Below are 20,011 nucleotides of genomic sequence, written 5' to 3'. Positions count from 1 at the left end.
ATTAAATTCTACTGTATGTAGTTAAAATTTTCTAATTTTTCACAATTTTTTACAATTTTCTAATATGAACCGATATAATTTGAAGTAATACCTAGGAAAGTGACACTCTTACTTATTGCCAATTTTCAATACCTATAAAAAATGGAATTGAAAGAATTGTAAATTGAACCATTGTTTATGGGGGAAATTGTATCAGTGCCTGAGTTTGTATCTTTCTGGGTGTTACAGTCCATCACAAGTTTAAAAGACCAAGAACCTTGAAACAGATCACTGTGTGTATGATACTAAAATCTTCTCCTAAATATACTCTATCAATATTTTTATATTCTTTTTTGCTTTATTTACTTGGCATGAAAAAGAAAGCTGCAGCCTAAATGGTCAACCCTAGAAAATACTCAACTGTCATTGATAACTGAAGTACTACCTACTAAACTGTTCTGAACTAGTGGCCAGGACAGATGAAACTTCGGATAAATGTCTGGACTTTCTGCTTTTTAAGGCTTTCTAGGATAAAATTTTCAAAATTCTTTTAACTGAGGTAATAAATATTAAAACCATCCAAACGGAGAGGGACACATTCAGAACATACTCCGTCGTTGTCATGGCTTCAGAGGAAGATAGGTGTGCATGTATTCATTGCCAGCTTTTCAAGCTCTCCAAGGAGGTTAGAGGACCTGTGCAAAATATCTAAGAAAGAGTTCTTTACATTTGAGTAGTCTTGTTGCTCTGAAAGCTATTGGACAATCCATACCCTAAGGCAAACGTAGAAACTCAAAATGTTTTGGTCTTGGCACAAGTTATTTGCTATTTGTTTTCTTGACTCCTGTATTCTTAATCAGCCCTCTGCCCTCAGAAACCTGTTACTGGATTTCACCAAGGGCTTAATTATAAGTGTAACTTTTCTCTCTTCTGTCTTCAGACTCTTTTCTTTCAGATTTAGGGCACTTCTCCACATAAAAACACATAAATACCCCTGCAGGTGCATTATTAGTTTATTCCTGACAATTATGCATTTACACCAGCTTTCCAAGAAACCCAAATTAATAAAATGACCTAGCAGCCATCCCAACTTCTAGTCCCTGTTTATTATTTAAGCTATCAATAAAAGAAAATGTGTGTATTTTTCCCTTACCTGGTGTGAATGGAAAGCTGCCAGTTTGTTTATTTTCAGACACTCACACTGAAAGCTATTAGAATGTAAGGAATCACAGTTTTAGATATAATTTACATGGATATGTGACTACTTTTAAAAGTATTTGTTTTCAATAAAATTTAAGTTTTTTATTTATTTGCCATTGTTTCAATTTAAAGAAAAATAATAATAACATTGTTATTAAAAGAGCCTGGGGACAGAAAACGTTTGAAGCCTTTAATCATGTTCTGACCAAATTGAATTCTGCTGTTACCCTGAACAAAACTCTCAAATCTATTTGTAAGAAAGCAACTATTTAAATATTTCATTGCAAATTGACTTTACTGTAATTGTGCCTGCTGAAGCTCCCTCTTCTGGAATCAAGTGTCCATGCGGGAATTTCAGCTTCAACCAAAAGCCACTCAGAGCACAGTCTGAGAGCACGACCCAGGCTGACCTTAAAGGCTTAAAAGCACCAGATGAGGAGAATGGCCATTTGTTTTTGATCATCTTTACTTAAAAATCAGTCTCCCTGCTTCTGTTACATGACTGGTTTACAAGTTTTGCACACTTACTGGCTTTGGCAGTATCAAAATATGATTATTTGCAGGAGGTATAAATTCAGGTCTGCAATGCAGGGGCCACAACACCCACTGAAGTCAGTAGAGAGCTGGTGTAGTGACACCAGACAGATTTTATTTAATTTTCCTAATGTTTTCTTGTCACATTTGTTACTCTCTGAAAAAAAAAAAATAATCTCCTCTGCCCACTGCTGTTTTAAATCCTTGCTTCTTTTTTGTCTCTAACCTTTTTTTATAATTTTCTTTGCTCTTTTTCACACTTCAAGTCCTTCATTTCCAACCCAAAGAGGTTTAAATCCCATTTTTGGCCCTCATTCCCTGAACAGTGTCTAAATAGTAAATGCCAAGAGCAACATGCCATCACTGGGCTTCAAAGCTGATATTCCAATCAGATAAATAGAAACAGGGAATTTCACATCTCATTAATTACATCAGGGTGCATGAACAGTCAGGTAAATATTTCTGCATCCACCACTATTTAAAAATGCCACTCCAGCCACATTACCTTGTTATCCAGTCTGTGAAAACACACATTTTCAAGATGGTTTATCTTTTCTTAAACTGAAGGCTGAGGAATTAAGCATTTTCAGCCTTGCCACATACAATTCCCTGTTGTTCCATGACTTCATGTGATTCCTGCCACTGGCCCACCCATATCCCGGCAATGCTCAAGACACAACTCTCAGTGGGCTGAGGTGCTTAATGAGTTAAGGCCAACAATGAGCTGGCAGTAGGGTAACTAATGTGGGTAATTTGGAGGAAGGATCATATCCTGGGATACAAAGAAGAGAGATTACAGTTTACTGAGAAAAGTGAGATATCTGCATGAGTGTGAGACCACTGGCACAGGGCACTAGAAGAAATTGAAAAACTGCCAGGAGCTCCTTCATAACGAGAGAGAAGCAGTGGACATTTATATTTGATACTCTCCATGTTACCTTCTCATTAGCAAAATAGAGGCACATGCACTGTATGGAATGAAATTAAAATTTGTACCAAAATATCCAGGTTATCCTGCTTGAAGAGCAGCTATAAATTCACTTGAAAAAGAATAATATATTGAGTGAGGCTGTGCAGGTTTTGTCCCTCATAAATGTGACAGTCTAATGCCAATCAATGATTTCCTTCATATTTGATCATATTTTCAGGTGATGTTAACATGATAATGCTTTGGAGGGTTTCAGATTAGGTTTCAAAATGTTGATGACAAGTAGAGAAAAAAATAAGGAGCATTGGGGAGGAACTGTATGAACAGGTGCATAACACAACAAATAGGGCAGGAAATAAAGAGTAAAACAAAATTGTTAGTAACTGAACAGTTAATAATAGTTAATAATATAAATAGAATAGATAATAGGAAAGAATAGAAGGCTATAGGGAATCCTGACTAGAACATGTGCCAAAAGTATTAATTTGTGGCAAAAAATGCAGACATCATTTGAGAATGTGACGAGCTAGTAAAAGTACAAAACAGACCTGTTTGGAGTTTGCAAACTCCAGATGGAATGATGAGCAGAGTATTGGGTATTTATGTCAAGCAAAATATTGGACAAGGCAGACAAACAAAAACAATCATAAATTAAAAAGCAGAACTATTTTGAAAGGAAATATTGAATGACCTGGCTTATCTTAAGCCAAGAGGAAGGCTTATGAGGTGAATGAAGAAGGGAGGAGGGAAGCATATATGCACATTTATATACACTTATATTTATTTCTTTATATATGAGCATACTTGTGTATATTTGTGCAGATACAGGACACTGCAAAGAGAAATGAAAAATACATCTTCTGTCTTCACAGCCCAAAGGACCAAAAGTCATGCAGCAGGAAAAAAAATGAAGTAATAAGTAAAGTAAAAAAATTCTCATGCTGTTAATATAAAAAATAGACTGTCTGGTGATATTATTAAGTCTCCATTAGTGGCCATTTAAAAAAAAAAAGTAGGGCAAACGTGTGCCAGATTGACATAGGCTTAATCATTTAAGTCTTGGGGAGGAAATTAAATAGAGTTTCTTAAGGCTCCCACTTCTATTGAGCATAGAAACCTCCTTACGCCTGCAGTTAGATGTGCCCTCTATTTTTCTATTGCTACCAGATGTGTGGCTGTTCCTATGCAATTTTTTTTCTGTAGCAATATTAATCACTTATTAGGATTACATTTTCATTTCAGAAATGAAAAATTATTGGTTTGCTGTTATCTGAAAATTAACAAAACAAACACAACAAAATATGTATTGTTAGAGTGTCCTGTACATCTCTCCATCAAAAATATTTTAAAAATTATTTGGAATAGAAAAATTAACAAGTTCAGAAATAAAAGAAATTCTGTGTAAAAAATGCAATTCAGTTTATCAAATCTAAAGTTAAGTTTTGAGCCTTAAAAAAGGCTTCAATGCAAATCATAAAGGTAAGTAAGTTAAAAAATTTTTAATACACTATACACACTACAAAAGAGGGAGTGAGAACAAGGTGCAAGGATATTACATTTCTACAAGTATGATTATATAGGTTTAAAGTTTAGATACTTCAAGTTGGAAAGCTGCAGAATTCTGGATGTCATCTGATTCTTCACCAGTCAATAAAATCAGGAATTTTTTTCCTTTTTCCTCAAAGCTTGAATTTTTCCATATTTTGCTTCATCCCCAACATATTTTTTCTCCTTTCTGCTTCTTACTTTTAGCTATAAATTTAATGTTTCTGAGACTTTAGTCTCATCTCAAATTCAGTTACCATTTCAACTGATACTATGATTTCCAACTGACAGCTGGACTTTTCATTAAATGTTTCTGGAAAGAGACAAAAAGATACGCACAGTGGAACAGGTTCCTGAAGTGTCCTTCCACTAAAAAGGCCAGCTAAAAACACATCTGGCCTCTCAAGATTTCAATTGAAGAAATTTTTACATTCTACCTATATTATTTTGTGACATAAAATAGTTAATAGCATGAAATTCAGACAGTCACAAAATTAGAATGCAGTAACTTATATTTATTTAAAGGATGAGTATAGAATACATCAGCTTTTGCATAAATCAAGTTTAATGAACCTTTTCAGTAAAAGATGTTTGTGCATACCACGTTGTTTTTCATGCAATCCTTTGCCCTGATTAAGAAGATATTCTTCTTCCCTCTGTAGTCTGGTGTCTCAGTCATCCGATGAGGCTTAGCACAGGTTTACATTTTTTTCATGGATGGATTCATGTGAGTTAGTAGAGATTAGGCATTTTCTTTTAGATGTCTTCTCCAGAGGAGAGCAAAGGGAAGGCTGCATGGGTGCATTCATCTGACTTTTGTTTCTCTAATTAGGGACATTTTACATCACCTAAATGCTACATCTGTGATTCTTTTGAATTCCCACTGGCTGTGTAGATCTTAAGGAGATGATCTCACTCCAGAAGCAAAGCATTTTGCCATTTATTTGGGATAAAGGTTCTTCTCCCAGATACCACCAGCAGATGAAGCTCTAAAATTTACAACATGTAAATTACAGTGGAAGCACTGTCACTAATTTTTTTCACTATCATGAAATGCTTTTCTTTAGTCATTTTCTGAAAGTGGTCAAGCATTGCCAGTATTTATTGGTGTGTAGCAGAAAGTGATCCAAGGAGCATGCCATGTTTTTAGGCAGAACTGATGTTCCCAGGATAGCACTGAAGTGCCTGGATCTGTTAATTTATTGACATAGTCGTAGCCCTTGCGTCCTGTGGTGAAACATTTGACATTAGGTTACCTCATCTCAAAAGTAAACCTATGAAGTAATAAAAATACCTAGTTCATACATCAGAGTTCTACTCTGCAAATAGAATTTACAGTTATACAAGTATTACCTGAATTTAGATATTTCTCCATCTCAAGAAAGTTTCTCTGAACCTGACTTTTATTTTGGACATAATGAAATAGTTGGGAATCTTTTCACTGGATGTTTTTCACTGATGTTTCTTATGTGACATATGCATTCTATTCCTACAAATCAAAAGTAGCAATGTGTCAGGATTGCTTGTTTTTTTATAGAAAGAATGTTTTTTATTACCTCTGATAAAAGAAATTAACAAATAAATACACAACAATGCAACTTTATGTGCGCTTTTTTTCAATATCTAGTAAATCTGGTTCACAATAATTACTATTAAATTTGATTTTTATTTGTGTTAGTTCAATTGCAGAAATCATGAAAAAATCCCCCAAATCAGATTGTGAAGGACATTTTCTAGCATCTTTTAAGACAACTTAATTCTTTGAGCAAATTTCTCAGGAAGAAGAATGTGCCACTTACTGAGCAGAGGAACTATTCATCCTCAGATTTTCTCAGACTTTTGCTATTTACACTAAAGAAGTCTTACTGGAGTGTTTGTTTGGTGACCAACACCCCTATGAGGATAGTTACAGAAGCAGCGGCCTTTGAACTTGAGGTTGGTTGATGAGCTTGTAAAAACAGCTTGATCTCCTCCACAGCATTTGCCCCATTAATCTTTTCTGGTTTTGTGATTCTTCTGTCTTGTAATGTCCTTTTCTTGTGTGTGTTGTTGAGTTTGTATGTTTTTTCTTAGACTAATTTTATACGTGGTGGCTGGCAAGGGAGACAAGATAGAGACCACATAAAGCATGGGAGGATGGAACAATAGCAATTCTGTGTCGCGTTACTGCTTTGAGTTGAATTGACTTTTTTATCTGTCACAGTTTTCAGTACACCGGTCCACAAAATAAAAACTTTCAATAACATTATTAAATTTTGGTTCAACAGAAGCAAAATCTGAAGAATAACATTGAAAACAGAACCACCATGGAAAACTATAATTTTGCAGGAACCAATAAGAGAGCTCTACATGGGAGATGATAGCCTGAACAAGAACTTCTGGACTGGGGGAACATGAAACAAAATATCAGACTTAGGAATACTAACACAAAATGCATGTCAATACCAAATTTGCTAGTAAATACATAACAGTAGTACTATTCTGACAAGCATATCCAGAAAACACAGACCAGAGCTTTGCTTCACTTCATAGTCATTTTGGCTATTTTACTCATCTTATGAATATATGAATTGTACAGTTTTGCAAGGTGTGCAATTTTTTTCCACATATTTTTTGATAATTTAGCTGGCAAAACCTACAAGCATGGATCATGGATAAGAGAGAGACAGGAGACCAAACAGTCCTGCTGTTGTAGGTACCAGCTGCAGAGTGATAGTGTTGATGTCAATAAGAACAGGAAACTGCTAAAGCAGAAGAACATAGATTTAGAAATTAAATCCATACAATTAAATCGATGCAATCTTGAACAGCAGATGAGACACGATAAGCCAAAAATGTGAACTACAAATATTGGGATAAAAATGGGAAGTCCTTTCTTAACATTAGCATTACTTGAGATTACCCTGCCCCCATCCCCAAAAAACCCCAAAAAAACTGGCAATGTGTAGGATGTTTGGAGAATGTAATGCATAATGAAGAAAGTAGTCTGCAGAAACAAGAAATAAAGAAATTTTTATAGACATTCAGCCAAAAGACAAATGAGTTAAAAATATGGACAGGACATCCAGTGTAAGAAAAGACTAAGCAAGAATGTTGAAAACCAGCAGGGAGGACAAAGTGAAAAAAGGAGTATGAGTTGCAAGATGCCGTTAGAGGCATTTCAGACAGCAGCATCAGTGCATGAAAATGACAGGAACTAATTTGGAAGTAGTCCAGATCAATTTGGCAAAAAATATTTTAAGACAACAGCTATAATAAGAATGTTAAGTGAGCTTACAACTAAAATGCAGGACATTCCTAGGGCACCCTGAAAGGGGAAAGCTCAGGGGAAAACTATTTGAATGCTAAAGGCCAAGAAACAGAAAGAAGATCCAAATGAGCAGGATGTGCTTTAAGACTGAACTCTGCAAGAGGAGAGAACTGAAGAGGTCAGAGGAAAAATTAAATATACCTTTCTGACTTAGTGTAAGTACAGAAGATTATGAACTGATTTACATTAATAATTGCTCTGTAACGTGAATGATTCATGAAGTTAAAAAGTCCTTTTTTAGCATACTGGAAGAAAAGAAGTTCTGGCATTACAGTGCAGTGTGAGGGGTACCAAGCTGTTTCCAGGACAGAGACTAAAGTAGTTGTTGTGTGACTGTAAGTTGACCTCCTCTGAGACAGCACTAATTTAAAGTAACCAATGATTTCTTATTAATAAATGTATGTCCTTTTCTTTTTATCTGGGTAAGCTTATTTTTTTCTATTTGAATATCATCACTGTTTCTAGACAAAATATGCTATGCCTATTAATAAGAATAGCACACGGTCTTTAAGGGAGGAGAGCCATTTTCACTGTGATTTGCCTACTTCTATTTGAATTTCTCTTTGTTATTTCAATAGCTTTAATGATATTAGTCAAAAGCTCTTTCTGCTGCGTTGCTTGGAGGGAAATGTAGGAACAGAGAAGGAAGCAGTGAGGCCCTGAGAGCAGCAGGAATTGGAAGGGAGCTTACATAGCAGGTTACAAGGCCCCAGGAGTGTTTCCTCATGAATGCAGCATGGCTGGTACTGAGCAGGTTGAGAGGCTGTCAGCTTGAAGGAGGAGTGAGCCCAGGGAGAGTCACTCAAGTTAAATGCTGGAGAAGCCATTAGCAGCAAAGCTCTTGAGTTTCTCCTGCCAGGAGTAAAGGAAGGATGGGAGCTAATCCTTTCACAGATATCCTACAATCAGGACTTGATTTCCCATAGATCTTTCACATTTAGCAGGCACTGTTCCCTTGGCTTATCCAGAAATACCCTGTCCCTCCTTATTTCCCCTGCTCACTTGCATTCTTTTGACCTTCACCCCAGCACAAAATGTCTGTTTTGGAGCCATTTGAGATCACACTTCCTGAGATTTAGAGGAGGAAAAACATATTTGTTGAAATGAACTGTATTTCCCACCCCCAACCCCCAAAAAGAAAAAACGTGTGCTACATTTTGTTCAACAAATGTCCTTGTGGGTGTCATTAAAAGAGGATTTGAAGGGAGAGGGGGTAAACAGATATCTGGCTGAAAAAATTTTTTCTGAGACACATTTTCTAATCAGTTAGCCAGTACAGAAAGAAAAAGGTATTCATCTGAAATTTTCATCTGAAGGCACATTGCTGAAAAACACAGAGAACTGTTTTACTGTACTACACAGTGTTATGGGTCAGCTTCCAACTTCAAATACACACCTCCACATTTCTTGAAAATCTCCAACACAACCACAGAGCCATATGTTTAGAGATTCACAGAAATACTCAGCTGGAATTACAATATGATCCTTAATGCCTCAAGTACGTCAAACAGACTCTTCATTGTGTTAAATGCCATCTGAAAATAATTCTGTACTGAGGTAAGATTGCACGAGGATTTCCATATATTGGCATATGATGAATCTCACACCAAGGGTATGCTTATAGCACAAGTTTACCCTGTGCCCCTGTCTTCTGATTGCAAACTAATGAGTTTTCACAAGCAATTCTCTGATGCAGTGAGAGTGAAAACTCTGTGATCATTCATGTGAGTAATGGCTCACATGCATGAGGGTGAGGTTTACAAACTGGCTTATCTTCTCTCTGTTAATTTCTGCTCTGTTAGCAAGAGCTATATGTGAAAAGTATCACCAGCTTAAAATACATATATTGTCATCCTAAACACATTTGCAATAGTATAATTTCCTTCAGCAAATAGTCTGAAGGCTGCATAGCATTCTAGGTATGCGCAAAAATCTCATATTAACAGAAAATAAATAGGAATCAATAATTGCTAAGCTGGTCAAATGGGAAGGGTATATAACTCAGAAAGCTGTTTCAAGTAATGTCCAGTAATCAGTGTTCTGGGAAAGAGCATGAGAATTAGGCAGACTGACAGTGGCAATTTCCTGATATAGCATTTTAGCTTCCACCTAGACACAAAATAGTCTATTTTGTTTGTTCAAATACAAAACCAGTAGTCCTAATTAAAAATAAGAATAGGGAAATATTTTCCTTTTTAGGGTTAGGGGTTTCTTTTTTATTTGGTTTTGCTTTGTTGTTTTTTTGGGTTTCATTTTTTTAAAATAAAGTATATTGCCAGAATATAGAATTAACTAATTATAAAAGTTTTACATTTGCTCTCAATGGAAGTGGAAAAATTTTTATCTTTCGAAATTCTGTTTCATTTTCAAATCATTCTGACACAGACATATTGACAATGAAATGGAAGAGTGTTATTCACTGTGCTCTGCTTACTGTCATTCAACTGGGAAAATGTATGCAACCCAGCAATGCTCTCCAACTCAGAGAAAAATCTCAAATTGGGCTAGAACAAGGAAAGAGGAAGAGGTGATTTTTCTAATGTAAGTATAAAATCTTACCAGTCAGATTAAAACTTGAGAAAATTGCTAATAATTTTAATTTTGTTTCTGATAATTTAAGTATTTTAACTATTGTAATAAATTTGCTAATGAATAAAAGAGCACACATCTTAAATGTTTAGTTTCCTTTCCAGCACATTATACAGAAGATGCCAACCACTCCCAAAAAAACATAAATTGTTCCAAAGGACCTGGTCTTCTCAAATGGGCTCTGATACACATCTTTATCACTCTTTTTAGTCTCTGGTCTCAATGAGGCATAAGCAACAATAAGTATGCATTTACAGGAATGAAGCTTCCACTATATCCAAAAAAACTAATGCCAAAAATCTCAGATCATATGAGGAGGCACCATGAATTTAGAGAGATTATTGAATGGTTAGGAAAGGATTCCTTTGCCCAGGAAAGAAGGTGGTCTCCAGTGTTCTCCAAATCTCCCTTACTGACTCAGCCATTCTGTGTTTCTGCCAAAGGGACTGGGGGCAACAATTAAGGACTTGGGGGTATTTTAGAAGTTAACTTGTTTTCAGTGTGCCAAATGACTCAGAGTCAAATTTTATTGCAGATACCTGGCTAGGCATTCTTAGCTTTCCTCGCCTGGGGAACTTTTCCACATTCTGTCACCCTTGAGTATGCTGTTACAAAAAGAGAACTGGACTTAACAACTAATACAGAAGTTCAAAAGAGGAATGTGAAGGCACCAGAGTCTCTAGATAATTACAATGTTTTGTGGTTTAGCACCAGCCAGCAATTGCATTCCGTGCAACCACTTACTCACACTTTCCCCTTTCCCCACCTAGTGGGGGGAGAATCAGAAGAAAAGTTGAACTCATGGGTTTAGATGAGAATAGTTGAAATGTTGAAACGAAGTCAAATATAAACTACTAATTATAACATCATCATCATCATCATCATGACAATGATGATGATGATGATGATGAGGATGAGGATGATGAAGTATTAACCCAAGTCAGGAAAATGATGATGACACAATTGTTCACCAACCACTGACCAATACCCTGCCCTTCCCTGAGCAGCAATTGGTCCCTCCCAGCCACCTCTACACAGTTTATACACTGGGCATGACTTTCTGTGGTACAGAAGATCCCTTTGGCCAGTTTGGGTCAGCTGTCCTGGCCATGTTCTCTTCAGCTTCTTGTGCAGTTCCTCACTGGCAAAGCATGAGATGCTGGAAAGTCCTTGATTTAGAGTAAGCAATACTTAGCAACCACTAAAATATCAGAGAATTATCATAACCTTATTTTCATATTAAATTCCAAACATGGCACTGCATCAGCTATTAGGAAGAAGAAAAATTTTATTTCAGTCAAAAACTGGACAAGGTGTTTTAGCACTCAATTGCAAAATCAGAAGACATGCTGGATCAGAAGGAAGATCATACAGTTCATTAACAGAAAATACCCTCTCTTAACCCCCCTTCTGCTGGATTTAACCTGCCATATTTCCACCGAGTGCATTGCAAGGTACACTAAGTGATTCTACCTAGTAGAAAGCAGAACTCATTGGGTAAGAGTTGCTGTAGGACAGCCACAATGCTCAGTAAAAGTTCTTATATGTGACAAGTCTTACGCAGCTTTCACAATTTTTAGACATCAGGAAAGAAATTGTCAAGTTTAAATGTAAAGCTATATCAATATTTTTAGCATCTCCTAACAGATCTTTACTCAATTATAGTTCATCTTTTAGTGAAGGCACTATATTTCTACTTAATTATTTCAGGTTCTGGCAGGCTTACAAGCAGAGGATACTTGTTCCAAGAAAACTGTATCAGCTCTTTTAGCAGTCAATATTTCGGGTGGTTCAGGTTTCACACAATTTTTCATCAACAGTTAATTATCAAAATGCTGTAAAGGACAATAAGTATTACTTAAATGTAATGATCTTTCAGTCTAGAAAGATCATCTAAACAAAACAATTCTGATTTCATGTAATGTAGGCTTCACCTCTGTATCCCATTATATTTGTGAGTGGAGAATGAATGACCAGAATATATGTATTTTGAGTAAAAGTCTAATTTTCTAGAAGCAAAAAGTGATGATTTTCATACTATCATTAATTCAGAAATAACATTCACAATAAATATTGATAACATATTTTGTACAAGCATAGTTTAATACTAAGTACAGAGAATTACCTTTTATGTAGCTTCAGACTGACATTTTAGAAGTGGATACAAAATTACTAATTAAATAACAGGATATCTTTGGGAAGAGAAATATAATTTGCAAAATAAGGGCATAAGCGTACAAATAGGAAGGTATGGAGAAATCCGAGATAATTTAAAGAAGCAGTTCCAGTTACATAATGAAGACTAAGGAGCTGAGATAAAGCTGCCTTAAAACAAGAAACTTTGTTTCATTCCTCTGCAAGGGGATTCAATTCAGAGGCAAGGTAATCTCCTTGCAGAATAGTCCTTCATTTGTGCATTGCTGCCTTGAGGCTTTTTCTCCAATCTTCTTCCTTGAGATTCCCTAATTTGGGTTACTTCACTGGTGTACACCTACCCTCAGTCACAGCTCACAGAAATAAAAATATGAGAAATACAGAAATATTACTTAAAAAGAGACTAAATAGTGATTGATAGAGTGCAAGATTGGATGCCGACAAGCTGTAAACTCAATTATTTCACAGTTCCAACATTACGGAATCTTAGGAGAAGGCCAGTGATTCCCAATTCCCATTTTACATGGAGTTAATACCTCAGATAATTCCGTGAGGAATAACTAGAGAGTGTGGTAGTGACTGTCAACTATTTCATTCCTCACTTTTTTACCCTGAATTTTCTATAAATACTACAGTTCCAATTTTTCCAAGAGTTTAAAGCAGAGAAAAGAAAATTCAAAAATTCACCAAGTTCTTCCTGATTTTTCTTTTTGAAGTATTTTATTTTCCTTTTTTATTTGCAATGTAACAAATAGGCAGAAAGCTGTCTGAGTCCAAGGTTTATGCTGCTGTACACACAGCTGAAAGCCATTTTTGACTTGTGAGATGGAGTGACAAAGGGCTATTAAATACTTATGGTTTTTATCATACCACACTCAAAACCTCACAACATGACAGCTGGCTGTAAAAATGGGCATTGTAGGTTCTGCCATAACAAAAACCACACTGGTTTCACTACCCTTGCTCTTTACAAGAAAGGTACTACGTTTCAAAGACAGTGAATGATGTACAAATATCTAAAATGATAAAGAAATTTTAATTATGTATAGCACATGACAGTTAAAGTTTGTTTATCATCAAGTTCCCAGTTTCCTTTGACTTCTCAAGCAACTAGGTTGCCCATTACCTAAGTGAAATGATTCAGCTGAATCCCTAGTCATTCTCTAGCTTTTATATCTGGCTTACTAGTGGGGACACCAAAAAGTTAATTCTCTCACCTCAGCCAAACTGAGTGACTTTTTCCTGTAGAGCTTGGTTTATTTGCAGACAAGGCCTTGAAGTGGTTGTGATTTCAAACATCCTTGTAATATATTTCTTTTTTGGAGGGAAAAGGGCAGCTGGGTGTTTGGGGTTTTTTTGGGTTTTTTTTTCTGTTATTGTTGCTTTGTTGGTTTGGGTGTGGTTTTGGGATTTTTTAATTTTTTTTCTCATCTCACAATTCCTCTCACTGAATTTGGGGAGTTCTATCAATTCTGTCACCTTTTAATTGTTTTTTTTTTCCACTATTACCTGCCCATGTTCAGTAGAAAGTATTATATCCCAGTGCATCAAAACACTGAAATTCATGAGTTTTGTCAGCTTATGAAATAGTATGCATCAGGAGCCTTTTACAAACAGACTCATATCTTGTTTGACAGATATCTCATTCACAGGTCTTGGCAGAATGTTTGTGCACTTCAAGCCAGATGCAGGCATCATTTTTTCCTGCCATGTGGTCCACTGTGATATGAATCCTACAGTGTCTGCTCCCTTCCCAACATCTCCTGCTCCTGGAAAAGCCTAGAAATGTCATGAACAATAGCATGACCAAAAGCCCTTAGTGTTGGCAATTTCCAAAAAATGTGCTTTCTGAACTGTCTCCATCTTCCAGCTCACCAGACCACCTCCCCTGCTGTTCTTTAGACTTGTCAGCATTATCTGCCCACCTCTCCAGCAGCTCCCTACTCTCAGCACAGATAATTGGCTGTCTTGTGCTTGTCCCAGCCAGAAGCAGGAGGAATTCACGTGTAGGTGTGAAAACTGGTGACTTTTACCTGTGAGGATGATCCATCCAGGAGCTAGTTTTGGAGCCCAGACCTCATGGTTTTATACTACAACCAGAAGACTAATCTGCCAATTTTCACCTTCACAGTAAGTGTTTATGCATTTCATAGCTGTCTGTGTGACAGATGCTGTGATTTCCCTGACTCCATCTGTTTCTGCTGCTGAGTTAGACGCCCACTAGTGATAAGAGGTGTCAGCTTTCTCATCAGAGAAGTTGTCTTTACTGTAGTAGTATGCAGAAGTCAAATGGGATGAAATCATCTGAAAACTTTATTACTCTGATGTGCAGAGCAATTGTTCCAGACATGTAACCGCCTTTCCTGAAGGCAAAATTCAAAATTCATTCCTTCCTGCAGATCAGGCAAGTGGGTAGTTATGCATTTTTTTCTCCTGTAGCCTTACTATAGAAAGGAGCTGCATGTAATGTCATGTCAAGGTAATTGAGTTATTCATTGCAGATTAGATTATCTGATGAACTTCACCATTTTTTGCAAAATAAATTATTGAAGGATGCATTAGATGAACAGATCTAATTTCAGGTACAAGTGTTCTATAAATTTTATTCTTTTCCTCTTTTTGAGGAGCTCACAGTCTAATAACTCCATCCTTCAAAGGTAAGAGTAGATCTATGACTCACATCTTAAACATCACGACTTAAAGTACATCTCTATACATCCAAGTGAGGCAAAGGACTCCTGTAAAAAAAGCAGTACCTAAACCACTTAAACCTGTCTAAATCTTTGGACAGCTTAAGCCTTCTGCAGGCCTTCTGTGTGTAAGACAATATAATATTTTATAAATCATTAACATTCACATGGGATTAGATCCAGAAAAGCTCTGAGGCACAAAATCTTGCCTAATTGGCCCCTCTTCATAAAATGAAGAAAAATGTGTTTAAATAGGCAAGGTGTTACAACTAGTTGTGACAGAAACCATCATTTAGTTTAATAATTGTAAAAAAATCCCCCATACAGAAATGAATGGAAATTTTTCTGAAGGAGGGAGAAGTATGAGGCAAAGATAACAAATGTGGAAATGATTTGCATTCTGAATTAACAGCCCATGTTAAGAGTGTGCTTGCAGTTTGTTCAAGGAGATTTAATCAGAAAAGTAAACTGTAAGCAAACTAACAAGGAATTTATTGCCAAGTTCCCTCTAAGAATCAAATCCTTCTGTTTATTGAATAGGTTTTTTAAAAGAAAAAGAGGGAATCTACTTTTCAATGAAAAGAGGGATATCTGAAAGGTTGCATCTTGAGGAACAAGTAATAAAAGAGGTGTATAAAGGACCTGAATTGTTTTCAATTTACAAGGAAGATAATTCAGTCATGTGGTCTTGCCCTAAAGTTGAAGTTACATTAATTTATCACTTAGCTTGGGAATATCATACAAATTCAGATATTTAATATTTCAGTTTCAGTTTGATTCAATCAGACATTCTTTAGCAGTAAAAATTATTAGATTTAATGGTTTTTTATTTTACTGGGCTTATAGTAAAACTGTGTTGTAAAATTTTCAGTATTTAAAACAATTAAGGTAATCAATATATTCTAAAATGTGTAAACTTTAAAGACCATTCATTCATTCATTCATTAAAAACAAGTTGCAATATTTATTCAATTTTCATCAAATTGTTGTATATATGAAGTTTTACACTTTTAAAGTTTGACTCATTTTAAAGGAAGAATGAGAATGATAACAGGAATTAACATTTTTGCATATGCTCACCTTTTATTTCAGTCTAAAAAGCAAGTCTTCTTAATGGAATTTTTGGTTGAACCTTATTTAAGAATAAGAAAATATAAACTTTGTTATCAAGGGGTAACTAATGCCCATTACAAGACTCTTTATCTGACAATAAGATAGACATTATTTCTTCATGTAAAAAATATAACTAAACTTTCAATTGGAGGTATTACAAAGTTTTCATACACACAAATAAAACTAATATTAAAGAATAAATTTGGTAAGTGAAAGTTTATTGGGTTCAATGACTTTAAATGGAAAGATGTGACTAAAATCCTCTTGCTACTTAAATATGTTTTTCACCTTTCAATCCCTATGGGTACAGACAACTGGAGATTTTCTTAGGCAATTTCATGCTTATTTGTCTGTTGCAAGATTTATGATTATTCCTTACTGTATCAAGTCTTTTCTAAGCTTCTGATCATTTTCACAGTTTTCTGGATCATGCCTAATTAAGACCATTTGGGACATGGAAAGGATTATTTTATTTTATATACCTGAGTTGCCCATTTCTGTAGAGAAATAAAAAGAAATGTTTCTGTTTTCTAAATCCCAACATTTTTCTGTCAGAAAAATACTGGGGTTTACAAATATGTGACACTATTGACTGATGATCTGTTAAAGAATTAAATTATCTCCCAGACTGTATTCTGTAGAACTGTGTGGACAATCATTCCACATGTTGCAGGTGCAGATTATTCTTATTAAATGTAGTACCTTGTTCTCTTTCTTAATAAGTTTTTTCCTATTTTTCAAACATTTATGAAGCTTGTCTTGGTCATTTTGAATTATATCCCTGCTCTCCAAAGTACTTATATCTTTTTCAGCTTGTTATCATTAAATAGATATACTCTCAATTATTGTTAAAAAAGAAGTGGTATCAGACTCGGAACAGATACCTACCCAACCTATTTCCTTGAATTATTTGATAGGAAACTGCACAAAACTATACTTTCTTTTCTAGTATTCTGTCCATCCAATGTAAATAGTTTTATCTATACCATATTTAAGCTACTTTGATTATGATTATGATGTCACTCAAAACTGTTTAACAACCAAGAAAAACTACATCTTTCACTTACGTTTCTTCCCCAAGGAATAGCTGGAAATTGTATTGATTCAACATGATTGTTCTTAACAAATCTGTGTTGGCTGTTACTTACTGCCTTATTGCCTTCTAAATAATTACAAATAGATTCTTTGATTTTTATTCTAAAGCCTGAAGTTTCATACATTTCATCTTACTACCTGAGATTAGCCACTACTAATCGTGTAGTCACTATTACACAATCCAGTTTCATGATGATTCAGTTGTCCTTCCTTTACTGAACATAGCTATTTACTGGTCTGAAATTATTTCAGCTAATTCCCTAAAGGCAAAGTCAATTAAATCTCTAGTTTATCTAAGATATTAAAGATTTTAATTTTTTCCTAATATAAATTGAATTTTGACCCTTATCTGATTGGTGCCAATTATAAGTCATGTCCAACAGTTTAACTTAAATGAGAGTAGAGAGTACAAATGACAATGACATTTCTGGTGTTCTCAGTGGTGTTTTTCCTAGTAGCTTTCTAACCTGATGGCTAACTGATCAATTCCTCTTATGCTAATGTACTGATTCAAAGCATTTTTATCTTCCTGTAAATTTCTGTTTAGCTGTAACTGGCAATTTCCAAGTGAATTTAAATTTTTCATTTAAACTTTTTCTCCTCTTATATGAAGTCCTTGGATTCTACAGTTCTGTGATGCTCCATTAAAATCACTCTAAAGATGCAGATTTAGACCATAGCATCATATTCTCTCATCCAACATTAGCTATTGAGAAATTCAGGCTACTCTAAGATATTTTCATGGATTACTCCTACAATAAATGATAAGAAGTAGGTTGAAATGAGGAGGTAATCTTATGACACATGCTGTCCTAAATTTGGTCTCTGAGATATGGAGGATAAATTGTCCTTTGGAAATGCTCATCACTGTTGCTAGTCACAAACTGTGCTCATCACACCCACCACATTGTTCTGAACTTCAGCAAATGTGATGGATCCAGATCCAGTGTTATTTCTGTGCTAGCTAAATAACTCTGCTGAAATTATCCTATACTGCCTTAGAAATATTAGTTAACTTAGGTCATAATACCTCAGTGAAAGAAGGAAGTGAAAACTGAAGAACCCATCTGTTCTCTGTCAAAAAACAATGCTGCTCAGAAGTTTAGGACAAGAAATATTTTTCACCTATCTAAATATGTAAACAGAATACAAAATTAGGAGAAATGGTCAGAAAATGACCATAAACAAAATGATAAAGTACTGACAAAACCATAATTTTGATTTAAACCTGAACTACTTTGTTCTAAAGAAAGTAATCTCTGATTTCTAATACAAAACTCTTTCTCGGATTTTGTTTTCCTGTTGCTTCTTCACTTAGGCAGTTCTAGCACTGTACAATCACTTTATGTGATTCTTTAAAAGGGTTTTTGCTTTAATGTCTGAATTTTCTTAGTTACTTGCCCAATGTCACTAACAAAGTAGTTAGAGATTAACTGCTTTGGTGAACCTGTTTTCTCAGTACATAGAAAATATACCACCAGTATAAATATTTGTCATGCTGGAATAATCTTCAGAGAACCTTTATGCTTCAAAAATTGTTTTCCTTTTCAGAAAAAAAAAACCAAAACAACAACAAAAACATAAAATTAAAAGACTATATGTCTTTTCCTATCATTTCTTAATGCTCACTAGTAAAGAAACATGACATACAATTCCCTAAACAAGTAAATTAAAATATGCTTCAGAGTACAAAATCAATAGTGCCAAATTATAGGACAACACACTTGCTACTGAGTGTTATGATGAAACTCCTGATCTGAAGACCTAGCAGTTGTGGTCATCATTGTCCTAGAATCTAAGTTAATTATTAATATGCTACTTTGTCTGTTTCAGGTCAACACAACTGAAATTTGTATTGTCCTCAGGAAGATGGTGTGATCAAGGAATGAGAAAATGATCTTCATAAAATCTGGATTTCACCCTGAATTGGGAGAAAGAGATAGAATTATTTGTATTGACAGCCTGGGGCACAATTAAGTGGGGTGGGTATCTTACATGATATGAAAAACAGTCCCGGTACTTCAATTACCCATTAGAGCTGATCTCCTGGAGGTTCCTCTAGCTTCCCCCAGCCCTCACCCACGTGCACCCGTGTGTTTCTGCTGCTGCCATTTCCTGCAGGCATCAGGCAGAAGCAGAGGCATCGATCCCATGGTCACAGCACTCCTTGTTTGTATTCACTGCTGATTGTGTACCAGGACAAATCACTGGTGAGCATCCCGAGCTACTGCATTTGAATGCTCGTAGCTCATGAGTCACAACTGCCCATCTTCATATCTGTAAAATGAGGTGGTAAGTTGCAAATTTCTGATATGCTCTACAAGGCTTAATTGGCATTTGTAAAGTGCTTTGAGTTACTATAATTTATAGAAAGATTCATATGCATACCCTATGTGTTATTATATCAGTGAAGTTTCTTTTATTTATGTATGGGAATATTTTCTTACAGTTCTGGCATAAAATACATAGAAAACCACAAATAAAGTATAATAATCTTTTTAAAATATAAATTATAGTGGGTGTTCAGAACATCAAATGATGGCAGGATTTAGACTCTTCAGCTTGAAGCTGATAAACATATGTACAGATTTTTAGAGGGAGGCTTCATATTTCAGAAAGAAATGCTTAGATCTCAAACCCAAACAAATGGAAAACATAGTTAACTGATCTGAATGATGTAATGGTGGATCTGGAATGGTGTGTGTCTGTCCACCCACTGTTGTACAGGCACTCAAGATACTAGTCATGAAACTATTTTTACCATCATGAGCTTGGTCTTGTAACCACCCACATTTGTCTTTTAGGTTCTCATCTGTCAACGATGTAATTCACACCTTCACTTATAGCCCTGACCTGAAGCCAAAAATAAGAAAC

Source organism: Agelaius tricolor, unplaced genomic scaffold, assembly GCF_023055355.1.
Source record: "Agelaius tricolor isolate 1412-34295 unplaced genomic scaffold, bAgeTri1.0.p SCAF_1, whole genome shotgun sequence".
Lineage (NCBI taxonomy): Eukaryota > Metazoa > Chordata > Aves > Passeriformes > Icteridae > Agelaius > Agelaius tricolor.
The sequence above is the reverse complement of the archived record's forward strand: the minus strand, read 5'-3'. Positions refer to the sequence as shown.